General features: G+C 34.7%; 1 protein-coding gene across 1 annotated transcript in view; it reads left to right on the top strand.

The window, feature by feature from the left end:
- LOC136843614 (protein slit-like) overlaps positions 1-15,000 on the top strand; it is a 531,345-nt gene that overhangs the window by 267,584 nt on the left and 248,761 nt on the right. The gene's annotated exons all lie outside the window — the stretch shown is intronic.

The following is a 15,000-nucleotide window of genomic DNA, read 5'->3' as shown; positions in this document are numbered from 1 at the left end:
ACATAAAACTGAAGAGTTCAACAAAGGAGCACCGAAAGTGAAGGTATCTAGATGAAATTCCTGCGAATGACAGCATGAGTAAAGAGGCGAGTCACTGAACAGAAACTGAGAGGGGGGAGGGGAGGGGGAGGGGAGCAGAGAAAAAAGACGAGAGATTTTTCTCCAAAATAAGAACGAGAATGTAGAGTCGTCGGTATGAAGAAATTGTTGAGCGGAGTTTATTGTTGCCTGGGAGTGAAGTATGGGAGCTGAATGTGGGTGAACGGAGAAGAATGAAAGCTGTTGACGTGAATTACCTTAAAAAGCTCTTGTGGATGGAGGAAATTTGCTGGAATGGGGAACTGAAGGCTGCGACACTTAGCAATAATGTCAAAATTGTCTCGTCCTCATCAGTATTCGAGGGGAGAGGAACTTCCTTTTTTATACCGGCAAAAACAAGATTTGATTTAATATAACTCTCTCTCTCTCTCTCTCTCTCTCTCTCTCTCTCTCTCTCTCTCTCTCTCTCTCTCTCGGACAAAGTGGAGCCTGTTATTACATGCTTGCAATACATGCAGTAGGCTAACATACTGAGAAAAATAATACAAAAATTCATAACATCAGTCGAAATCTCAAACTATATTTATTCGTCGCCTATTATGGAAATGAAAACCTTTGTCTCTCCTCCTCCTCCTCTCTCCTTTTTTTCCGTCCTACATTTACAGATGTCAGAATTCTGATAAGGAGACGACACATGTCACAACACGTCTTTCCCTTATTTTCACTTTGGTTGTCTTCCATAAGTGAATGGAACCTGGTTGTTATTCAAGAATTTTAATTCTAAACCAGATTTCCATAATGGACGAAATATTTTTAGTTACATCAGCGTTACAGGTTTCTTGGGTTAGACATGGTGTTGCTCTTGTTGAGTTATTTAATTCCTTTATTTAAAGAATTGACGGTTCGTGCAGTTATGTTGATAATGTAAAATTATTTAAAGAACTCACAGTTCGTACAGTTACGTTGATAATGTAAAATTATTTAAAGAACTCTTAGTTCGTACAGTTATGTTAACACTGTAAAATTATTTAAAGAACTCATAGTTAGTACAGTTATCATGATAATGTAAAATTATTTAAAGAACTCATAGTTCGTACAGTTATGATGACAATGTAAAATTAATTAAAGAACTCATAGTTCGTACAGTTGTATTGATAATGTAAAATTATTTAAAGAACTCATAGTTCGTACAGTTATGTTAAAATGTAAAATTATTTAAAGAACTCATAGTTCGTACAGTTATGATGACAATGTAAAATTAATTAAAGAACTCATAGTTCGTACAGTTATATTGATTATGTAAAATTATTTAAAGAACTCATAGTTCGTACAGTTATGTTAAAAATGTAAAATTATTTAAAGAACTCATAGTTCGTACAGTTATGATGATAATGTAAAATTAATTAAAGAACTCGTAGTTCGTGCAGTTATATTGATAATGTAAAATTATTTAAAGAACTCATAGTTCGTACAGTTATATTAATAATGTGGAATTATTTAAAGAACTCATAGTTCGTACAGTTATGTTAATACTGTAACATTATTTAAAGAACTCATAGTTAGTACAGTTATGATGATAATGTAGAATTATTTAAAGAACTCGTAGTTCGTACAGTTATGTTAAAATGTAAAATTATTTAAAGAACTCATAGTTCGTACAGTTATGATGATAATGTAAAATTATTTAAAGAACTCATAGTTCGTACAGTTATGATGACAATGTAAAATTAATTAAAGAACTCATAGTTCGTACAGTTATATTGATTATGTAAAATTATTTAAAGAACTCATAGTTCGTACAGTTATGTTAAAAATGTAAAATTATTTAAAGAACTCATAGTTCGTACAGTTATGATGATAATGTAAAATTAATTAAAGAACTCGTAGTTCGTGCAGTTATATTGATAATGTAAAATTATTTAAAGAACTCATAGTTCGTACAGTTATATTAATAATGTGGAATTATTTAAAGAACTCATAGTTCGTACAGTTATGTTAATACTGTAACATTATTTAAAGAACTCATAGTTAGTACAGTTATGATGATAATGTAAAATTATTTAAAGAACTCATATTTCGTACAGTTATGTTTGATAATGTAAAATTATTTGAAGAATTCATAGTTCGTACAGTTATGTTGATAATGCAAAATTATTAATCATAACCGGTGGAAGAAAAGACCCATTTCGAATAAGTACTCGATTGCAAAGCTAAACGTATGAAAAATGCAATTTCAAACTCAGTCGAAATGTGCAATCGTATACTATCTGTTGTGTTAAGCTGAGACTAAACGGTAAAGATTAGGACTCAGAATAAGTTTTTTTTTTTTTTTTTATATCTTACATGTAATCTCCCGTCTTTTCAGAGGTTTGTCTGTTGCTTCCTTTCGCTATAAGTCCCTTTATTTTTGTTCTCAATCTTGTTTACCTCTATTTTTATTTTTTTCTCAATCTTGTTTACCTCTATTTTTATTTTTTTCTCAATCTTGTTTACTTCTGTGTGGCTTGGGCTAAATAAGGCCACGGTTGTCACCGTTCAACATTGCAATGTTAGTTGCATTCTTTCTTTAACTGCTGTGATCATTTTCTTGGGTCTGCGGTTGTACAAATACCCGCTGATGAATAGTAATAGATAGATATCTCTTTCCTTTTGGTAAGCGTCCTGGCAAAGTTTTATATATATATATATAATATATATATATATATATATATATATATATATATATATATATATATATATATATATATATATATATATATACATACATATATATATATATATATTATATATACAGTATATATAATTTTACGTTGGATGTATACATATTTGTTATCTCTGAATATATATATATATATATATATATATATATATATATATATATATATATACATATACATACATACATATTTATACATATATATATATTATATATATATATATATATATATATATATATATATAATTTTACGTTGATATATACATATTTGATATCTTTGAATATGATTTTCCCCACAAAATCAGAAGCTCTTCATTGAAATTTATTCCTCGAAAGTGTCCGAGAATTATTTGCTTACGTTTGTTTGCTCATATAGTTACGCATGTATACACATACATAAACGTTTATGTTTAGTAATCCAAGGCTTTAAAAATACTTATTGCAGTAAGAGTCTTAAAACAGAGAAAGCAAATTTTTGCAGTTACATGACTCAGGATTTGTTATCTCCAATTCTGGGAATGCCCGGTTCCGTGCACTCCGAAATTATTTACTGTATTGTAGTTCAGTTTTCCCTGATTCATTCAGTCTTCGGTACTTGAATAGATTGGCCTCTTGCTCTCACCTGGGTCAAACACCGTTACTTTTCATTTCATCCTTTCCTTCTGGGTTTCTTTTGGAATTTGCCTAAAGAGGACATTAAATAGACCGTCCCGTTGGATTTGTCTGAACAAAACATAAACACGTACAATTATAAGTTTGTTCCCTAAGTTAACATTCGTGCTTGCAATAAACTTTGGTCTGTGTCCCATAACATACATGCATATACACATACATACATGCGTTCCTTTGGATTACATATGTGCGGGTGCCTGGTAACATACGCACAAACAAATTTACACACACCCAGGTGTATGCGCCCGGTGTTAATCATGGAGGGGCATCAAGTTGCACCCTCGATGAGAGATAAGGTTTAGACACTAATCGAAAATTCGGGGAAGATTTAGGTGGCCATATTGCCCCGCCGTTGAAGAAAAAGAAAAATGGCATGGGTAAAAGTACCACATGTAAGTGTCCCAACCAGCTGTAGAATGCCGCTCTTGTCCACACGACGATAAGTACGAGCCTTGTTGGAATGCCATTGTCGTGAAGTAATGTGGGTTGGTCGTTGTGCTACAGTAATGGACTCGGGGGGTGGAAAGGGGTGGTGGAGGTTGGGAGGGACATTGAATCAGTATGAGTCCATCTAAAAGTACCGATGTAAACAGGAACAGCAGATCATCGATGTTTTAGTCGAAGTTCTTATTTATTTAATTATTGCTTATCCCATTGCTCTTATTTCTTTATTTACATATTTTATTAATTATTTATTTGTTAATGCGGAATCAGTGTGGCTCTGTATCAGAGCACAGATATAAGTGAGACAACATCACGGCAATGATATTATTTATACTCTTATTTTTTGCTATGATCTCGGACAACGGCTCAATATGACCTTTTCTCAGATAACTCATAAATTCTAGATTAAGGAAACACTAATGTTAAATTCAAATCCAATTACGTATTTGTTTGTTTACTATAAATCCAGATGAAATTTCCCAAACTGAGAAGTCATTGCGAATTACCACTTTTCACAGAAAGCCTCCGAAGTAGTAAAAGATTTCCCTGGTTACGATGTGATGTACATCATTATTTTTAGTATATTTACCGTGTTATAGGTCGAATAGTTGTGACAGAAGGTCATTAACGACCCGTTTGAGGTTAAGGTTGAAAGGAAGCTATGTTACACGCAGATCTGTTGCGAATTGTAATTCTTTAGAATTTGCAATAGACGTAAAGAAGAGATCTCCTTTGTATTCGGGAGTGTCGACGTGACGCTGAAACGGAAATGATTATTACTGGTCATTAGCACGCGTCCTGCGGGTCCTAATGAGGCAGTTAGGCTCTTGAGACGGTGACCCTTTATTCTTCGGGAACGAGGAGCCATTTTTCACTTTGTCAGTTCGAATGGCCTCGGGTTTTAAAGGCAGAAGTTTTAATGGCACAGAGGCGATTCTGAAGACAAGTAAAGGCTTCCTTTGTGGTATGCAACAGCGTTGCAATTGCAGTTGAAGTCTGTTTTGCGAAAGTTAAAGTTAAGCAGGTTACTTTCTGCAATGAAAATTGGGTACTTAATGCTACTTTTTTCCACCTTTTGTTACTTCTTTCGAATAAGCATCATATTCTTTGGAAGTTTGAATGAATTCCAACTCAGTGGCCCCTGTGGGCTTGTTCCATATGAATAGGGTTCATCTCCTGAACAACAACAACAACAATAATAATAATAATAATAATAATAATAATAATAATAATAATAACTGTAGAGTTTTAAAAACCATCAATTTATATCTTAACATTCCTTAATGATGAAAGACAGGAGAGAGAGAGAGAGAGAGAGAGAGAGAGAGAGAGAGAGAGAGAGAGAGAGAGAGAGAGAGAGGCGGAAATGAGGTGGAGATTTCAACAACAGATGACAAGATAGGAAATGACCCAGAAAGGGGGGGGACTATATAATTTATCTTCTCAGTCCAGAGTCATGTGACGTCGAGAGCTGTAAATAAATTCCGGACTTCTTTTTATTCTTTATTCTTGTGGAGAAAAGTGAGTTTGAAGCGACCTAACCTGGTGTCACGAAAGTACCATTTTCCTGTTACAGATGGCATCACTTTCCTTGACTTTTGTTTGTATGTGTTGGTGATATGTATGATGATGATGATGATGACGATTATTATTATTATTATTATTATTATTATTATTATTATTATTATTATTATTATTATTATTATTATTAAAAATATGGACACACTCATATGGAATAGTCAAGTAAGGCAGCAAATTACCAGGCAAATTTCCGGAGAGTGTAATATCTGTATGTAAAAAGATAGAAACAGCGAAAAAAGATACTTTACATATATATTTATATATATACAGTATATATATAGATATATATATATATATATATACACATATATATATTATATATTTTATATATATATATATATATATATATATATATATATATATATATATATATATATATATATATATATATATATATATATATATATATATTTCTATATATATAAACCTGCAAAAGACGGCCTGGAGTCCACGGTCTGACAAGAAACCGTCCTTGACCACTGATATTAAAAGAACAATCAATATGCCTTCGAAACAAAAATGAGCTAATGATTCTCGTGGACAGACCGAATGGTAGACAATGGCCATCCCTGAGGTAACACATAATTCCTAAGAGAAAAAAAATGGAATATCTGTTGTAGTGTTTAAAAAAGAAAGATGTGGTACATAACATTGACGTATTTAGGCAGCCGCGTAACACTATTCGAAGTAAGATCGCAAAATAAATAAGATCCAAGAATGAATGAAAATCCCAGGCAAACGGAAATGAATATATCGGGAAAGAGTAAATCCGTCTCCGGGAATTTAATCCCCCGTGGAATACGTTCCTCCGGAGAAAATAAGTCCCCCTTCCCTCTTGGGATTTAGGTATTTGCTCTCTCTCTCTCTCTCTCTCTCTCTCTCTCTCTCTCTCTCTCTCTCTCTCTCTCTCTCTCTCTCTCATCGCCTTTGCTGCTTTATTTATTTCTTATTTCTTTCCCTCGTTGTGTTCTGAAAATATTACAGTTTTAATTTCTAAAAGCGTGCTGTGCGCGGACATAGTCTTAAGAATTTTACCACGACTTTCATTATCTTGATAAAAACAAGAATATATACCCAGCTGCACACATTATTTATATATATATATATATATATATATATATATATATATATATATATATATATATATATGTATGTATATATATAATGTATGTGTGTAGGTATATGTATATAATATGATGCACTATATATATATATATATATATATATATATATATATATATATATATATATATATATATATATATATATATATATATATATATATATATATATCATAGTGTATCATTTAGGTAGGGTTATGAGCAGGTATGTTTGTACAGTATTATTTATTATTTACATGTCTCAAAGTGCGTTGTAATTCGAGTTTAATTTTGGCATATTAAAGAGTCGGTTTATCCAGGTGAAATTCAGAAGTCTGACAGCCGTTGAATCATCATTACCAGTTATGCTGTTTTTTCTGCTGCCTTTTATTGTTGTTATTTTTTCATGTATTTATCATTTTTTTAAAAATTATTCTTGCACGACACCCTGGAGGTGCTCACCACCACGTATAGAAAAGGCACTCGAGAGAAAATTGTTCAAGTATTTCTTCTGTATGCTCGTGTTTCTTTTCCTCGTACTCTCTTGCCTCCTGCGGGAGAGAGAGAGAGAGAAAATAGAGAGGCCTCGTCTTTTTCTGAAGGGAAAGGGGCTGCAGAAGTAGGGCCTTCCTTTGCCCTATTGAATGGCTGCGCTGAATCCGGTATATTCTTGAGTGACGCTTGACTGCCCGAAAGCTTCTTAAGTGGCCTGTCTTACTTTTCCTCTTCTTTTTTCCTATTCTGTGAACCCGCCCATAGAGAGAGAGAGAGAGAGAGAGAGAGAGTTAATGTTTTGTTGGTGAGGGCGGTTCAAGGAACATGAAGGTGTCGAAGTTAGAAAATGTATTCATTTTATGAAAAGTCATTATTTGCTTGAGAAAGAGAGAGAGAGTACAAGGTTAGTTTTATTGCGACTATGGAAAGTATGATTTGAAATATTTAAAAACGCGTGATTTCAATCAGTATAATAATAAATTTGAACCAGAGGTATCGATGTACAGAAGTAAATAATAAAGCTGATAAATTAAAAGGTGGCTAAACCCCCATATGCCATATTTATTTAGGTGTATATGCTCATTGTGCTGATGTTTATTTCTTAACTCTCTCTCTCTCTCTCTCTCTCTCTCTCTCTCTCTCTCTCTCTCTTCTCCGAATCTTCCTTTTCATCTCTGCCATACACTGCAGGGGAAGGTACTGAGGTGGGAAGAGAGGAGAGTGTCTGACCTTCTGCCTTTCTTTGCTCTTTCAAAAAGTAGAAAAAAAAACTTTCTCTTCCAATGTGGTGGCTTTTTCCAATGTAGGAAGATGGAAATTGACTCTTCTCTTTCTTTTATCTTTCTTAGCATGTGGCAGAACATTCTGACGAATCTCGGTATTCTTTAAAAGTGGAAGAGGAAAATTTACCCTCTCTCTCTCTCTCTCTCTCTCTCTCTCTCTCTCTCTCTCTCTCTCTCTCTCTCTCTCTCTCTCTCTCTGCCTTCTTTTTTGATATGCCATTGGGGCGAAGCTTGGGGGTCCCGTCGCCAATATTTACATGTGGTCGAATATGAATATGAAATCACAAGGAACGACAGCTCCGTCTGCCCTCCAAACCCGTCTCCCCTTAAACACACCCCTTACCTCCTCCCCCTCCTCCTCCTCCTCCTCCTCCTCCTCGCATCCAAAAGACGCCTCCAAAGTCGCAACCGTCAAGGCAGTGGATTTCGACATTTTAAACCTTACGGAAGGTTGACCGAAAGGCGGATGACGGAGAGATTTGTCAAGGCGTAATTAGACCTTCCTTGGATTGGGTTATTGTGTGTAAACAAGATTTTCGAAGCGCGTCTTCACTTGCGCTGTTAAGAAAATACCGATACATTTTATAATGATCGCAGTGATGATGATGATGATCGCTGTAATACTGAGGATAAATATCATAACTAATATCATCAGTAATGATAACAGATATTCTACCTATGATGGTATAATTTACATGACAAACAGCAAGAATTCTATCATCACATTGATAACAGCGTAAATTTTACATTATTTAATAATAATAATAATAATAATAATAATAATAATAATAATAATAATAATAATAATTGTGAGGAGAGCACCATTAACTGAGGATCAGAAAAATAACGAGTTTAAAAAAATGATTGGTAATCCAAGCAGAACTTGATGGATGAGTGATCTATTTCAACGGAATTAATTGAACCCATTAGAGAGAGAGAGAGAGAGAGAGAGAGAGAGAGAGAGAGAGAGAGAGAGAGAGAGAGAGAGAACGGCTGTCACCCGGCAACTCTTTCATCTCCTGAGCCATCTCTCCGTCCTACCTTCATCTTCCCTGATTAAAAATTAAATCTGCAAGGAAAACAATTTTTCAATTTTCTTGATCCCTTTTTAAATCGGTAAAAGAAAGCTATTTCCTGGTCTTGTTCGTTTCGTACTGATTTGTTTTTCTTTCGAAATGACTAGCGCAACAACATGTTGCAGCAAGGCTGATTAAGTTGTGTATTGGTTGTTGCGCTTGATATTCGATCCTTCGTATCTGTCTCACTCTTTACAGAGGTCAAGAAGTTAAGGTTAACTTATTTGTATGTCTTTTTTGGTTTAGCTCACGGACATAAGCACACACATGCATACATACATACACACATGTATATATATAAATATGTAAGTATACATATATATATATATATTGTCTGTATTTATATGTATGTATATGTATATACATGCGCTTTTATTCATAAGCTCTGGTTTTATTAACATCAACTACTGGTTGAGAAACCATGGTGAGGCTTTGTGATTTGTGCTTAAGTCTCATACAGAAATGCGTAAACAGATCCAGTATTTATGAAATTTATGAGATAATCCCCTCATTACTTTGTCACAGTGAATCTCCGTTGGCAACCAAATACCGGAGAACCAAATGAGGCTCCACCCAGGAATCAATTAAAAAAAAGCTGTTATGAATTCGCGATCAGATAGCGGGACTAGGACATAAATTTCAATAGCCATTGCTTCACTGAATAACCAAGGTCTTACTTGAGACTACCCAGATGGTGGCTAGTGTCACGATCCCTACCGGCCAGTGTGTCTGTGACTGGCCCTTAAATTGTTGCAGCTTGATAGGAATTCTAGTTGTTTGTTAGTTTTTATATGTTTATATGTTTTTTCTTAAACAGGCCCATGAAAGTGATGAAGAAATTCGAATTAGCCAAAATATTTCGGCCCATACACATTGGCCCTCGTCTTGGTTCACCGAGGCGAGTAGCATGGCCGAAATTTAGAGGCTTCTCCCAAAATCCTGTTTCATTTATGGATCTTTTAAAGAAAAGTATAGAAGTGTTAGATTACTGAAGCACACACACACACACACACACACACACACATATATATATATATATATATATATATATATATATATATATATATATATATATATGTGTGTGTGTGTGTGTGTGTGTAATTATGTGTGTACGCCTTTTTAAAGCTAAAGGTGTTTTGATGTGGATTAGTTATTTTCCGTTTATTATTATTATTATTATTATTATTATTATTATTATTATTATTATTATTACATACAGGTGCATACCTTTTTCAGACGTCTGTATTCAATTTATAGAGTTTTCTCTATCTTTCTGATGCAGCTATAATATTCAATTCTATATTATTATAATTATTATTATTATGCTGGTATAACGCAGTAATGTTTATCATTATTATAGCTCCAAGTAGCATAGGAATGCACTACATTGCATCTTGAACATATGGTTAAATGATAAGGAAACTCCATACAGGAAGACACAGAAGCAGAAGCCCTCTTAATGAGGGTGTCCGTCGCCGAAGAAAGATGTGGAAGACGAACGAACGAAGAGGGCTGTCTCCATCATCATCATCATCATCATCATGAGTGTCTCCATGAGCTTGGCTTTGACTTCCTTTGGCAAAGGAATGCTATACGTTAGCACGCTGTGTCTTCTTTAGATACCTGTTAATTTTCTAGTTTGGTTTTGCTTGATTCGTTAATTTAGCTGTTAATTGCATTAGTTTTTATTCGCTTTGTATTTAATGTTTTCAGTGTTATTTTTAATTTTTCCTTAACTGTGCTCATTCCTTTTTTCAGTTAGTGTAATTATATATTAAGGAATGCACTTAAACTAATTACTGTCATATTGTGTCGTCATACAGTAATAATAATAATAATAATAATAATAATAATAATAATAATAATAATAATAATAATAATAATAAATAAATAAATAAATAAATAAATAAATAAATAATCGTTTTGGGTCATCCCCAATCACAGGGAGGGACACCCAAACAGTCGATCTTCTCCCCAGGCGAATAATTAAGCAGCCGAAGGAACGTATGTTTATCGTCTTGCGGTCGAGAAGTAAATGGATTCCGCGGGAGTGTCGATAAACACCTGCTTCCTTCTTGATTTTCATTTTCTTTTCCAGTGTCTCTCTTTATTCTTCTTTTCGTTAGTTGCATCGTCGCGTACTCCATTCGCTCTTCTGCTATTCTCGTCACCTTCACACCTTTTTTATTATCTTCTTTCCATTTATATACTCTTCTTCACGTCCCTGGTACTTTCGTTCTTTCATTATCCATCTCTGTTTCCGTTTTCCCAGTTCTCGGAATTATCACTCATTTTACCCTGTATTCGTCTCTGGTATCATAATCGGCGTTTGTAACCTCTTTTCTTCGTTATTTTTCACCCGTTTCCTGCTTATCTCTGGTATCATGGTTCAGGGTTATCCTGTTTTCTTCACCAAATTATCTTTTTTTTTATCTCTTGTATCGTGACCGACTTCTTTTTTGTTTTTTAGTAAAAATCATCATTCTCTTTTTTTTATCTTCCCCAGCATTCCTGGACATTGAGTTAAGGTTCACGATTTCCACAGGTCTTAACCCAAGCTTGTTTAAATGTTGATTGTGAGAACTATCGGTGGTGATAGTGTCACTATCGAACGCTGCTGCTTCAAATTCTCTGATATGTCGAACCGTATTTCAGTTTTTGTCAGAGCTTAGTCCAAATTCCGTTGATGTTGGGGTCAGCTTTCATGCATTTTTTTCCTTGTCTCGACGTGTCTTACTCGGAATTACAGGGTGTCCCTGAAGTCTCGGCTTAGCCCAAGAAGAAGAAGAAGAAGAGGAAGAAGAAAAAGAGAAGGTTAGAGATTTAGTCAACCATGTTTTTACATCTATCCGTACAGGTGATGTTAATTCAAGGACGCTGTGCTCAATGAAGTGTGTCATGTTTTGCTTTAATTTATTTACTTGTTTTTATTTTCACCTGGAATTTTCGGGTTACCTAGAAGCAAATTTGTGCTAAATATTCTCTCTCTCTCTCTCTCTCTCTCTCTCTCTCTCTCTCTCTCTCAGTCACGGATATTTAGTGATCTTTTAACCTAGTTATAATGTATGTGTAAACTGTGCATGGAAGGTTAGACAAATCTTGAAATCTTGAAATCTAATGTACAGTAGAACTGTTGCAGTTTAGTGCGCATAATTAGTAAATTTATTTAAAGTAGGAAATACAAATAGAAATTTCTCTCTCTCTCTCTCTCTCTCTCTCTCTCTCTCTCTCTCTCTCTCTCTCTCTCTCTCTCTCTCTCTCAGTCACGGATATTTAGTGATCGTTTAACCTAGTTATGTATTTATCTAGTATGTGTAAACTGTGCACGGAAGGTTAGACATAGAAATTTCGCCCTTTATAGGTAGTGCATATTACTAATATCTTTTTTGCCAGTGCTGAATTAGAGTAAAGCATTTGTACTAGCAGGTGACCCTTATATATCAAGTGCCCCCAAAAGAAATTTATTTACAGATAGAAAACTATTACCATTTTCCCCAAGAGGGGACAAAAAATCCTTTTGTGATAATTGTGCAAAGAATAAAGTTAAGCAAAGAATTCTCCCCTCGACAGACCTCGACTGAATTCATGTAAATAGATTTTCACAGAACGAGGATCAGAATCCCCCGTCCTCTGATAGGTCTTCTATTGGCGACGCTTCCAAAGTTGTTAACAGAAATTCTTTTTTTGGTGGGGAAAAAGTTCTTTTTGAACCTCGATACTCGGAAACCACCAGCAGCGGCTGTTCGAAATGGACGGAGGAGGAGGAGGAGGAAGAGGAGGAGGAGGAGGAGAAGGAAGAGGAGGAGGAGGAGGAGGACGACGACGGCGACGGCCATGGGTTACGTCTTCCCTGGGATTAATATAACGCTTGTCAGCTCGGTTGCCACTTCGCATATTTTCATGCCTGCCTGCCTGCCAGGGCAGAGCTGCTTTTGCTGGGCAGGGACGGATCGGATTTAAGAATGTTCCAGTTTTTCTGATCTTTTTCGTCTTTTTTTTTTTATTTATATTCCTCTCTGGAATGTTATAAAATTCCGTCGATTTTTTTGTTTCGTGTCATGTACTTTCTATTGTCATCAAAATTAAATTATTCTTTATATATATGTTAATGAAAAGTAAAATTCTCAGTATTTTTTTCCCATCCATGAGGTAATTATGTTTATTGAATTTTAAAACTTTACCATACAAAATGTAAAATTCTCATTTTCTTTTTCTTGTCCATGTGGTAATTTTTTTATTGACATTAAAAAATCCTATGCATATGAGACTCATCACATATATTTTTCATTTTTAAAAACGTCAGTCATATTTTTTTCTCTTTCTTTATATATATCCAACATAATTTCTTCAACATTCTTCTACTTTCTCGTTGTTGCATTTCACTTCGCTGTTTCATTTCTTTTTGTACACGGATGAAATCATTATCCTCCGGATTATTAGCTCCAACTTCCACAAAAGTAGGTGGCTGGATCAACAACTTGAAATTAAACTTTTACGTTTGAGTGCTCGTCTTATTGCGAAAGTTCACGGGGAGTTGAAATCGACAACTATTTAGTTTTTGTCGTGAGAAATATCACGACTTTTTCTTCTTCTTCTTCTTCTTTGGTGAGCGAAAAGATCCCGCAATAAAGCATTCGTGGAATTTCACGATATGTCGCTCGCTACGAACGGAAGTGTATAAAATCCACTGTGCGTAGTCACGAAACCCGAAAACTCACTGACTTGTGAAATACTGCGCACAGGTTTTCGCTTTTTTTTTTTTTTACCTTTTTCTACTCTTTATTTGTTACTTTCGCTGTTCCTCGCTACCTGGAAACTGGTGGTGGAACTTATTACTAAGGTGAATGCTATCATGCGTGCTTTGCTTGCATGTTTCTTTGAATTTGTGATCGTGTGATGTACATTTTTTTTTCTTCTTCTTTGATGCCAATAACTTAATTATGTTCTATATCATTAGTTATGATCGAGCTGTGTTCGTTCTTGTATGAGCTATCTTTCTTTGTTAGTCTTATTTCTATTTGTATACTTGTTTATTTATTTATTTTTTATTTATTTCTTATTATTTATTTTTTTTACATTAATCTGGCGGTTAGGCTGAATGAATCTTGGGGATTTTATCTCCAGACATTTTTCTTTTCACATATTGAAGGTATTGGAATATTCCTCCATTTTTTACTCTTACAGTTTATTAAGGTAAACGATTCGTGGATTGTCAATTCGAATTTTATATATATACAATTTTTTTTTATTGAACGAGTGCATAGTTGAAATCTGGAGACCAAAGACCGCAGAGATATTGTTCGGATGTTAGTGTGTGTGTGTGTGTGTGTGTGTGTGTGTGTGCGCGCGCACGCGCTTGTGTTTAGAAGGTTGATTGAGTTTCACCGTTAAGCAAATAAAAGCCTCAGAGGAACGCTGAATTTGATCAAGTTTTTCCTGTAAAACTCGTAATCATTACGTGCTTATATGAATTTCTACAAGAACTTTTAACGCTTCAAGCCATAAGATGACATGTGGTTTTTAATTCGGAAATATTGAAGGATGTTAGAATGAGGAATCACAGAAGCTGGGAGAGTATTCCGCAACCTAGAATTAGAGAAAAAAGAATAATTCAGTAAATCGACCGACTCTTTGTAATGTGGGACGAGGTTGTCTGCCGGGTGTTATTTATTTAAGAGAACAGAGACAAGAGGAAAACAGTCCAAACTGGGCTAAACAGGAGGAGGTTGCAGCGGTGTCAGATACAAGGGAGTCCCATTGTCTTGGTGTAGTTGGGAAGAAGATATCATCAGATTTCCTTACAGTATTTACAGGATTTTATAAGGCAGAAGGTGGCTCGGAGCCCTAACCTAGGTGCTATCAGGTGGACCAGGTAGACTTCTGTGGGCATCAGAAGCGTTGGAAGACCCAGGCCTTCTTGGATGAGAGCTGTGAGAACGAGACTGAAGACGAGTAGAGATCTGTCGTGGACATAGCACTGTAAAGATACGAATGGTAGAATCTCATGGATACATATTGCATCACGCTGCGCTGGAGGTGATGGTATGTATGTATGTATATATATATATATATATATATATATATATATATATATA

Source organism: Macrobrachium rosenbergii, chromosome 12, assembly GCF_040412425.1.
Source record: "Macrobrachium rosenbergii isolate ZJJX-2024 chromosome 12, ASM4041242v1, whole genome shotgun sequence".
Taxonomy (NCBI): domain Eukaryota; kingdom Metazoa; phylum Arthropoda; class Malacostraca; order Decapoda; family Palaemonidae; genus Macrobrachium; species Macrobrachium rosenbergii.
Note: the sequence above shows the minus strand (reverse complement) of the source record. Positions and strands in the feature narration are given on the sequence as shown.